This window comes from Crassostrea angulata, chromosome 1 (assembly GCF_025612915.1).
Source record: "Crassostrea angulata isolate pt1a10 chromosome 1, ASM2561291v2, whole genome shotgun sequence".
Lineage (NCBI taxonomy): Eukaryota > Metazoa > Mollusca > Bivalvia > Ostreida > Ostreidae > Magallana > Magallana angulata.
Genome location: NC_069111.1, coordinates 2,675,223 through 2,687,182, shown reverse-complemented (window position 1 = coordinate 2,687,182; position 11,960 = coordinate 2,675,223).

Sequence of the window (11,960 nt, the reverse complement as noted above, 5' to 3'; positions counted from 1 at the left end):
TTTTCTAGTACATCTGTGAACAGGTAAAAAAAATTCATAATATAACGATAAGAATTTTGTTTTAAAATTACCCAAAATAAAATACGCTTAAGTAACTATTTCCGTTAAATACCTTTTAACCCTTTAATCATTTAACTGGAATGACCTGATTATGTCAAGACGATTTTTTTTCAATTTTAGGTCATCTTAGTCACTCAAGTCACCTATTGCCATTGGTCTATGATGTTCATGTAACCCTTAAATTCATGGTTCTTGGGACAGGGTTTCAGGCCCTAGGGCGGAGTCTATATGTTATGAAACGTTTTTAGTCTCAGAATATCATCTATAACATCCATATATATTTGAGAAAAACTTAATGCATAGCATAAAGTCGTCTACCAAAATTATAAAATTCATGGTCTCTGGTTTAAGAATTCAGGCCCGAGGACTAGTCAATATAGCCATAAAGTAATATTGTATTTAATCTTTTGTACTCATTTGCGGTAAATTGAAAGCATTATTATGATATTTAATAAGCAATCTACTTAAATTGTGAAATTCAGGGCCCCAGTGTCAAGTCTTTATACCCAAAAGCTGGGCCAATATAGCCATATATAGTAGTAGTGAAAATGTATCAAATATTTATATTTACATTCTACTGTGTTTTTCCATTAAATTCCGTGATGTTTAAATGCCTCTAAATGCAACACCTATTCACTGCGTATGCTTTTACAAGTAATTTACATATATAGTTCTCAAACAGTGATTTCTATGTTATCGGTTAAAAAATGCATTTCATGAATGTTGTCAAAACACCAATTTTTTTTTAATTATTCAACAAGAAAGTTGACTTTATTTTTAAAAGCAACATTTCAAGAGTTATTAATCATGGATTATATTTTCATGCTCGTCGATCTCATCTCAACAGTCTATGCGAAAACCAGTTTAAACCGGTTTAACAAAACAGCTGTTCTTGCTGTTACATATTCACTCCCTCCGTGATCTGCAATTTATTTAAATATCGATTTATTTAAGTTAACAATTGATTTCTTCAGTAAGGGAATGTAAATATAAGCATTAAATGATTTATTTTTGACGTCGTCGTGTTAATAACTGCCGTCAGGTGAGCAGACAAATTATCATAACGCGCTAACGCGCGTAATTCAGTTTGTCTGCTCACCTGACGGCATTTATTGACACGACGACGTCAAAAATAAATCATTCAATGCTATAAAAAACCTTCTGCTCAACTCCCACACGTTTAAAAAAAATTGAACGAAATGCATGATAATGATATCCATGAAGACCTCCACCAAAATAAATAAATTCATGGCTCCTGGGTCAGGAGTTACGGCCCTTAATGGGGGGGGGAGATATAGCCATAGAGTGGAAATGTATATTATCTTTTACAGCATAACTATGATTTCCATATATGCCTCTACCTAAATTGTGAAATTCATGACCACTGGGTCAGAGGTTAAGGATCCTTGTGTAGGGCCAATGTGGGGACCTAGTGAAAGTGTTTCAAATTTTATATTTTTGTCGGTAATTTCACATTCGTCGTGCATTGATGTTATGTACATAATGTCCTGTTTTTAACTTGAAAAGTTCGCTGCCCACGGGGAGGGGATGCCTGTTAAATAAAAAGTGTCCAAGTGTCTTTCATTCCGGGCCCCTGTTTTTATTACTGGAATATAATAATGAATGCCAGGATTTTTATAATAAAATATAATTATAAAAATATTTCGTTGAATATCTTGCAAGTAAAAAAAAATTGTTTTGTTGCAGTTTAAAAATCTCTCTTATAGGGCATTGTCTTTACTAACTTTTTTCACAATAGACTTATTTTCGATTAATTTTCAATACAAAAAATATATGGCTTAATCTCAAAACCAGTTTATCAAATCCTGTTAACCTTACAATGTTTGACTCCTGGAGCTAGTGTATAGAAAATCCGAGATTTTGTTGACTCTACCCCCCCCCCTTTTTTTTAAATAAATGTTCTTCAAACATCATGAAATAAGGGACATGGGGAACAAAGAAGTTTTTTGTTAAGGTGTTGACTCTAATATGAATATTTAAATGAAAAATGATACCCTCTGACAGGTCTATAAAAGGATTATGGAACTCAAGTGACGGTTAAGGTCAATCATTATTCCTCTTGTTAAAATGAATACATTGACTTTCGATTGTATTCAGCTTTTTCATAATTGATTCACAAAAATGGCTGAAAAATGGATCGGTTTTCTTCTGTTTGTGTATCTTTGACATTTTAATAATTTCTTTAGTTTACATAAATCAATACCAGTTAAAGAACAAATCTTTTAAGGTTTTCAGAAAATATCTAAATGCTTTATTTCAAGAATGTGCATGAAATAATTATTTAGATATAACTTCAAACGAAGTTATGTATCCCATGGAGCCGTATAAAGAAATAAGAAGCCTTATATTGCTTAGTTAAAATAAAGATTAACCAAAAGAGGGACACGATATCATTTTGAATGTTTTCATGTGTATTTTTTGAATGATTATTATTACATTCTAGAATGATTAACATTTTGTTATGTAAACAATAGTTGTACCATATTTTGTTTTACAGATACTATTAAGAAATCACAATATCTTAAGCAAAATGACCCCTGACAAACAACTTGATCAATATAAATCACTTATATTCTCAAGGATTAGGTATAATAAGAATGAATATATTACCAATATAGCACACATGGAGAGAACAAATTAAAATACATGAGTTCGGTACATCGCTAGTGGCTTACATGAAAAAAAAATGACAATAACAAACCGTCAACCATCTCAAAAATCCATAAATCGAAATACACTTTCAAAGCAGAGCAACACGGACCTCCAAAAAGATAGAGGCAGGTCAGGTGCCTAGGAGAATTGAGCATCCTCAGCTGACCGGTCACACCCGCCGTGTGCTCTATGTTGTAATCGGGAAAGAATACATGTTCCGTATAGGGCAATATATGGCACCTCCTCCCCATGGACAGAGAACTTTTCAAGTTGAAAACAGGACATTATGTACATAACAACAATGCGCGACGACTGTGAAGTACCGAAGGAAATATAAAATTCAATAGACGTTCACTATGGCCCCATATTGGCCCATCCCAGTTATCCTAAACCTCTGATCCAGTGGTCATGAATTTCACAATTTATGTAGAGGCATGTAGCTAATGACAATGAAATTTTAGTGAAACGTTACAAATGCCAATGATCATTTTAGAAATTACAAAGGGAAAAGTTTTAATCAATTCGTGTGTATGTATCTTTAAACTGATCATGTTCAAACACCAATACAATTAGGGTTTCAGTAAGCTAAATATTTCTTCTAAAAAGAATATTTCAACATATCATCAGAATCAAATCATATCCGTTCAAAACGTACATATAGATAACGTAATCTATTACCTAGTGATGAAAGAAGATTTGTAATTATTTAAGTGAACAGTATAATTTAATGTATGCTGAAACCACTTACTCAATCCATTTTATTTTGTCTAAATTAATAGTTATTGTCCGCAATCCTAAAATTGAATCACACAACTGACAAAAAATACAAAATTTTAGGCATCAAAGAGTAAATAATATTCATGATAGAGATATTTATTTAAGTATGTCTTCTTCTTTGATAAATTCAACGTTATATCACATGAAGTTTTTTTGTATTTTTAAGCAATACAGAAATAGAACTGGCATACATTTTGCCTGAATAATCATTTAATCGGATAATTTTGTGATACATTTACTTACCTTCCTTGGTTTGCTTTATTGTATTCTCTATCCACCTCTACTACTTATTGTCGAAAAACCTTTCTTTAAAAACGAGAGCTGGCCAATGAAATGTAAGAAAGATAGCATATCTGTACCACTGAAATCTGATAAGGTATGTATACATATATTTTTTTTAATCAAAGGAAAAATCTATCAGCGACAGAGAAGTAATATAAATGTGTGTCATGGCTCAAAATATCAGTACATGTCTCCTTATCAGTAAAACTATAGATAGAAAATACTATGATATGTTTAAAATTCTTTGAATTTTCATTGAATTTGTTCTTCAATAGAAAACTTAATAACAACAGTTGTTCAAATAAAATCGATATATAATTCATTTCATGATATTATTTTTTAAAGTTTCAGTTTTGTAAAAATTGCATGTTTATAGAACATTACGTGGTAATAAAATATACAGGAAGTTTCGTTTGTAATAGCACAAGATAATATAGTCATTTTTGTTGAGACAGTGTCGGCTTCAAACCAACTGAATGATAAAATAAAAATTAATTAATTAAGGCAACATCTAATTTTGCTGTCCTTGTTGATTAATTTCCAAGGTGTCCGTCAAGGTGTGATATAATTATTTTAATACTTATTTCCATAAGCATTTATTCCTAAAATATATCTATTAGAGAAGAATGTAATTATCATTGAAAAACACATAAACGTTATGATTGGAATATTCAATTACAAATCATTGATAAATTTCTCTAAAAACATTGGGTTTTGTTTTTAAATTTTGATTATTATCTAAATATTGTCAATAAATCCTCATTTGTGTGGTTTTAATGCCTTTTTAAAAATTTTCACTTTTCTTAATCAAATAACTACAAAACATTTAACTTTATGTCCTTTTTTTTTAAACTGATAACAGAAATGATTTCAGTAGAAATTTGGAATCCAATCAAGGGCTTGTTTAATTTTATACAAGGAAGAAAAACATAAGTGCCAATAAGATAATCTTTGAGAATTATTTGCACAACATTAACTTCGATAATACCGGTGGGCGTTACATCAAGATTAATAGTCCCTTTTGTTAATACTAAGCTTTATAAAAATGCAAGCATCATAATGTCCAGGACACGCGTTATTACTTCCAGAGTAAAATTCCAACGATTTCTTAATTATTAATTAACAACATAACGGTTTGTCGTATTCCTTATAGAAAAGGGATATAAAAGGCGTCTTTTTTTTAATTTTTTGACTTTTATTTTTATGAACTGACAGATTTCATTTGATATCATCTTAAACATGAGGTATCAAAGTGATGCACTTTTAAAATTCTAAAAGTTTTTTGTAGATTTTGTTGATTTTATTTTGATTAAAATTGTAGAAAACTTGAAAACTTGAGTAATCTGGAAAAAAAAAGTAAAACTGAATAAAATTCAGTTTCAGTAATAGCATGGCCAGAAAGCAGATAAAACTTTAAGCTTATAAAGATTACGGATCTTATTGATATGTTTGTTTAACGAACTTCTTAAAGCTAGAAAAAGTTTATCGAGAAAAAAATACAACCTCTCCATTTCAAAGGAAAAAAATAGACCCTGATTTGTTTATAGAACAGTTGACACGAGCAAATATAGCAATCGAATCATATCATTGTGATGTTAATAGGGGTCTCTATCCGTCTCTTTAATTCAACAACTCTTCTGCACTCTCCGAATTATCTTGAAGACTCTCTGTAAAATCTACATTACATTACCATATTTAAACAGTTTATTAAAAATTATCTTTACTGTTTTCAATCTGTGAATTATTCATTTTCAGTGAAAAGATGTTTTACTATAGGATTTATAGTCACATTTATTGGATTTGCAAATTAAACAATTTTGGGTTTTGAAAAAAATATAAACACCAATGATACTCATTTTTTTCAATCATTATGATTCAAATTTCGTAAATAATCACATGAACAACATCAGCATCATATTTTTTTGAAATAAAACAAATATGAACATTTATATTTCTCACGTCTATTATCAGCCTTTTTTACCAGAGAGAGAACATGAAAAACATTGTCAACATTTATTGCATTTGACCAATATTCTTACAAGATAATGTATAAGATTAAATGGGATATAGCGACGAATAAAGCCGAAAATTTTCAAAGCTTTTTATTTACTTTATCATTATAATGCTTTACTAAAGTACTGCTAATGGTCGGCAAAACTCTTTATTGTCATTTGTCGAATTACAGAACTCAGAAATCACAAATCTTTGTTATGTAAACAAGCCACGTGTCATGATACTGATAAAAATAAAAAAAATATATGCATCACCTATTATTATTGTTTTTGAAATTTCAGCTCGTACCGTGACCATGAAAAAATATGGTTTGGCTTTTTTTGTATAAATTACTAAACTACCCAAGTTATTTTTTTTTAATTAACTACCCTCTATCAAAGTAAAATTTACCACTGTCTTTTAAAAACACCTCTGTTTTTGCTTGATACTCCATATATAAGTATTCTCAAGTATTGCACGATTGAAAGAAAAGGTTACTTGCACATTTGACGGTCATTTCTTATTCTGTATCCTTTTCTATACATGTATAAATAATGTGTTTTAAGTAACAACAGATTAGCATGTTTAATCTCTTCAAAGAGACCTTGCAATTTGTTGTAAAACAGATAACCCTTCCTGGGAGATTAACACAACTTTACGGGTTATCGTCATCGAAATAAATCTTTAGATTAAAGGAAAGTTCAGATAACATAACTCCTCACAAAGAAGTGTTATAATTAATTAAATCCGTACCTTTGATCTGATACTAATTTTTAAGACAATCTTTATATTTGAAATTGCATTGAAATCATATCTTTTTCTATTGTATTTGAGTTTAATCTATTTCTTTCCTCTGTTATCAAAACACACGTTAAAGGAGATTTTATAACCTTTCACTGAATGGTGACGTTTTAAAAATGAATGGTCTTTCAAAGATTTACATGTAAAATTTGACAAAGCTAACAATATCCAGTGACCGGTTGCTCACTTGCCATTGAGATCGAGGATTTTGTGGTGGATATTTCTTTGGTCTGAAACTGCTTCATGTGTAAATAATTGAACAACGATTGGATCATTATGAATATTTGATGATCACTGTTAACCACTCACTCACAAATTCCACAATCTTTTATCTTTCTTAGCTTAAATTTGGTCAAATACTTTAAGTAATCTATGTACGATTACAATAAGGTGCGTTATACATGTACATTGAAAAAGGAGTTTTGCGTATAAATGTGGATTCTGATGTTATTTAATTTAAGTTAAACATTAGATACGTGCTATTTGAATCCAAAAAAGACAAAGAAGTACAGCTTTATAAAACATTGTTTTTTGTTACTTTTGTGGGAAACTGATACAATCAAGTTCGTTCTAAATCTGCTTCGCTCTGTATCAAAACTGGTATCAAAAAAGATGTTTTATTTACAGATAGAACATTTTATAAAATGTAAGTAGACATGGTGTCGATATGAGTGTTGTTGCACTCAAACGAAAGAAATGTACTATTGTACCACCTATGTGCTATTTGAGGTGATTTATGTTAGATCTAGACACAAATATAGCATTAATAAATTGTGATGTACATAAGTGGATCTCATTTTGTATAAAGATAATAACGATTATATTGTTAATCGTATAAAAAGTGCATGTATTGACTAAACGTTTGACTTAATAAAAACTTTTGCCTCATTTTGGCCAGAGTCTTGTTAACAACTAAGTGCCTTAATCTTTGGCTCTCATGACACTGGTCTAATACCCCCGGTGTTCCTAATGTTGCCTAATGGACAAGTATTTTTCCATGCATTATGGCAGCAATAACTGTACTAGCAGTCTTTTTCTTATGTATTCCTGATAGATTACCACCAATTCCCGCTAACATACCTTAGTGAAACAAGGTGTTTATTATTTTCAACCTAGGAACAAAATGTATACCCTTGCATACTGTGGAATCATTTAAGTTCGTGGGGGCCAATGTTTTTGTGGATTGCAGGATTTTTGTTTATTTGGGGGGATTTCTTCGTAGATGCGTCGATTTTCATTTTCAGTAAGAAAACTTACTCTTTGTTTTCATAGATGATGTACATACCCTCGAATACCACGAAAATTATTCCATCACGAATTTGGATGATTCCACAGTATATTGAGATAATTTGTGATTCAGTCTTAATACCGCGTATTATCACCATTTGCGTTCACGCATGTTTGACACCGGCGGTTCATTGATGACACTAAACTGTCTAAAAAGCCTGGGGAATGTTTCAAATATATTTGGTCAATTCCTGGTATAAATTGTTTAGCGTCACTTGCTTGCTTGGTAAACGACGCATCCATCTTAACATTTTATCCCAAATGTGTTTTATTGGTGATTACTAGTTTTAACCTGCCGGCCAGGGCAGGACATGGGCATGCTATTAGGCAAAAAAGTCTCTAAAACGGGCAGCATGCGGTCTGGCGTTACCCTTTTTTCGATAATATGATTTTGTTGTCTCCGTAAAAACGATATTACATGACGTTAGTTTAGTTCACCCCTAAAGCGAATGTCTGTCAGGTTTCCATATGTTATGTGGAAAGGAATTCTATTGCGTGGCGTAATACCAACCTACAACATTCCCCTACCGCCTCAAAATTGTCGACCTTGCACTAAATACCCATCTAAGTAACGCACCCTATCCCGGCGGTAAACCCTTCTGCGACCGTTACTGATGGCCAAATGAAATCTTGATTATCAGTGAATGAAACATTAATCAAATATTAAAATTGGTACTTTTGATGATGTTGAAGCAGTATTGAAAGTATAACGTGACGTCTTGGTTTGGTTCTACTTACGCAAGCGATTACGTACTGTTCTTACACTTATGCGTCTAAGACCTGGGGTGCTGCGAGCGTCAAACTTGCTGTCTGAAAACGGTTTCGAAGATGCACGAATCTAATATGGTTATATAGGCAATTCGAAGTCAAACGGGTACGTCTTGGTCGTGGTCTATTTACGGTGTTTTTTTATTGTTGGAAACGTTTCCATAATAATCAAATAATACTTTTGTGAAAACCAACTTGTTTTGAAAAACATTCTTGGCCATTACAACCTGCACCATCCCCAGAACATGAATACGCTGATTTTCCTTTAATTTTGGCATAGTGCACTTTCACGTATTTCATCCATTATTTGGTATAATCATCATCATTATCATTATATTAATTTGGTTTTTATTGCATATGCCCCTTCAAAGCCATTTGATTGGCGCATAAACAAACTAAGAAATCATTATTGTTCATCAAGGACCAATGTTCGTGGCTTTTTTGGTAACCCTTGCCGACGAATTGACATCGGCATGAATGTTTATATTTGATTGATATTTATTTATAAAATACAACTGGCGAAATTTCATCCCTAGGAACCGGGAAAATTGTACCTCACAGGAACATTGACGAATAAAAATGAATCCACAGAACTACATGTATATACTATACACAGTGTTGAAAGATAAATAAAAGAAAAACACGCGTTTTCAAACAATAGTAGATATTTTTAAGATGTGTATTGAAAAAAAATAAAAGAAATGTTTACACGAAAGTATATGATCAAGATTGGAATTTAATACTTGTTTCAGGTCAGTAATCGGTTACCAGTGACATTACAATTTTTCACCTTGACCGAAGTATTTCGTTGGTTGCTTTAATTGTTATATTGTACCATAGGAACCATTAACAGCTTGGGAAACAAGATATGTACATACATATTTTATCTTATGGTTCTCAACTCATTTAGAGTTTTAATCGCAACTCTTGTCGCAAAATGTTTGCCGTTCTCGACAACAGAATTGAAACTAATGAGATAAGATTAGAACCATTGTTATGATCGCTAAGTGTACAATATGAATATAATTAAAATGAAAAATTGGTCACCAGCACTCAGAATATATCATTGAATTAAAAAATAAAAATATTTTCTGAACATTTTATTTCCTCTCGATAATGACCTGAATAACCATTAGTTTCATGTGCTTATGTAGATATCTCACGAGAAGCAATTATGATGCCTTCATTCGCAAGTATGAGTTTAAGAGAGAGTAAACCTGAAATTAAACTTCTATTAAGTACTTGATTTAAAACGACCTACAACTCTAGTTATAAACTGATTACGATTACTACCGATAAGATCTAAATTGTATTACTTAAATTTTTAATTAAAAAAAAAACACTTGAACTTAATCATTATATATATATATATATATATATATATATATATATATATATATATATATATATATATATATATATATATATATTTAATTATATAGCTTTAATGATATTCTATGTATTTCATTTGGATGCAAACTTCCCAAAATGTGAGGATTTCCAGAGAGCTGACCACTGGTAAAGGAAATTCTTGCATAAATGATTTATATCAGAGGGGCCAACCGACCCTCAACGAGCAGAAATTATGACAAACCACGTCAGGAATAAAATATAAGCAGGAATACACATTACGTTATAAAAACATTAAATTATTTTCCATTGTTGAGTTTACGTAACAAAGCTGTTCATATTTTTTATAGATGTATGCAGCTAGCACAGTATCAATCTTTCAGAATGAAGCATATATTGCAATCTTTAAAGGTTTAAATAAATGTTTGTACTTAAAGGCCGAAAAGTTTTACAAACGCCCCCTTTTTTTTTACTTAAAAAATGATGCCGCTTGTCAATCAAGTTTGAAACAATAGCAGGTTGATTGACGTAATAGTCGTCATCTGGCCAGGTCTGTGTAACTTTGATTTCTAGTGATTAACAATATTATATTTGATTTCATCCGTCAAGTATGTAAAGGGGAAAATAACAAGAGACCCACGGGCCACATCGCTCACCTAAACAAAAATCAGCTTCGATCATGGAGTCAAAATACAAAATATTTGGACAATGTGGTATTATACATGTAGATCCTATACAAAAAATCTGTTTTCCCCTGGATATCTTTATATTTATAATCAAGTCAGGATGATTTTATAGTGATATCACATTCAGCATTGCAGTTCTCAAAAAGACACTTAACAATTGTTTATATACAGGATATCAAACCCTGAACCATTTGTGAGGCCCAATAATCGTCCAGGGGCCAATGTTTAAACAATTCTAAAGAATCAGCAACAATATAAAAATGCTTGTATATAAGTAAACGCATATATAATAAAAGGACTAAGTGCGGTTTTATGCATTTTTTGCCCCCAAAATCAAAGTTTAAGAAAGAGCTTTAAAAATAAGGTGAAAGATAGTTAAAATCATGTTGGAAATAAATGTGTAAAAGGTTATCACCACAGTGACGTCATAATGTAGAAATGACGTCATGAAGATTGCATTATTTTGATAAATTGATGATCTGTGGCAAAATATGGGTGTTTTCCGATGGTTTTTCGACTAGGAAACATCGAGCGCAGGCTTGCTCAAGTACCATATTTTAGTATAATGTGTATAACCATCTGAAAAAAAAAATATGTTAAAATCGCACTTGAGCAGACCTGCGCTCTATACTTTCGAAAGCAAAGTATAGAGCAAAAATGAGAATATTTTCATTCGTTTGCAAATTTGCGGGAATTTGGTCATTTAGGTGACGTCATAGATAAACAGCGAACGAGCAATGATGGCTAAAATCAACATCAAAGTTATAGGAATCGTCTCTACACTGATTTGTGAAGATTTTATTTTTATACGATACAATTTAAAAATTGGTTGAAATCGGGGGCAGATATTTGACCATACCGCACATAGTCCTTTCAGTTTTTGTGAATAATTAAAATGTTTTCCTTTGTTCAACTGAATCCCCAATGTGGCCCCACACTACTCCTAAAGATTGTGTTTGAACAAATTTGAATCCACACCATCTGAAGTTGCTTTCACTAAAGTTACAGCTTTCTCTTGGCAACTGTTTTAGAAGATATAAAGATTTTCATTTTTTATATATTCCTATGTAACAAAAATTGTCTCCCCCCCCCCCTTGTGACCCCATCCTACCCCCTGGAATAATGATTTAAATAAACTTGAAATCTCACAACCTGACGATGCATCCAAACAAGTTTCAGCTTTCCTGCCCAAATGGTTCTTGAGAAGCAGATTTTTAAAGATTTACTCTATATATTCCTATGTAAAAAATCTACCATCCACCCAATGTTGCCCCACCGAACCCC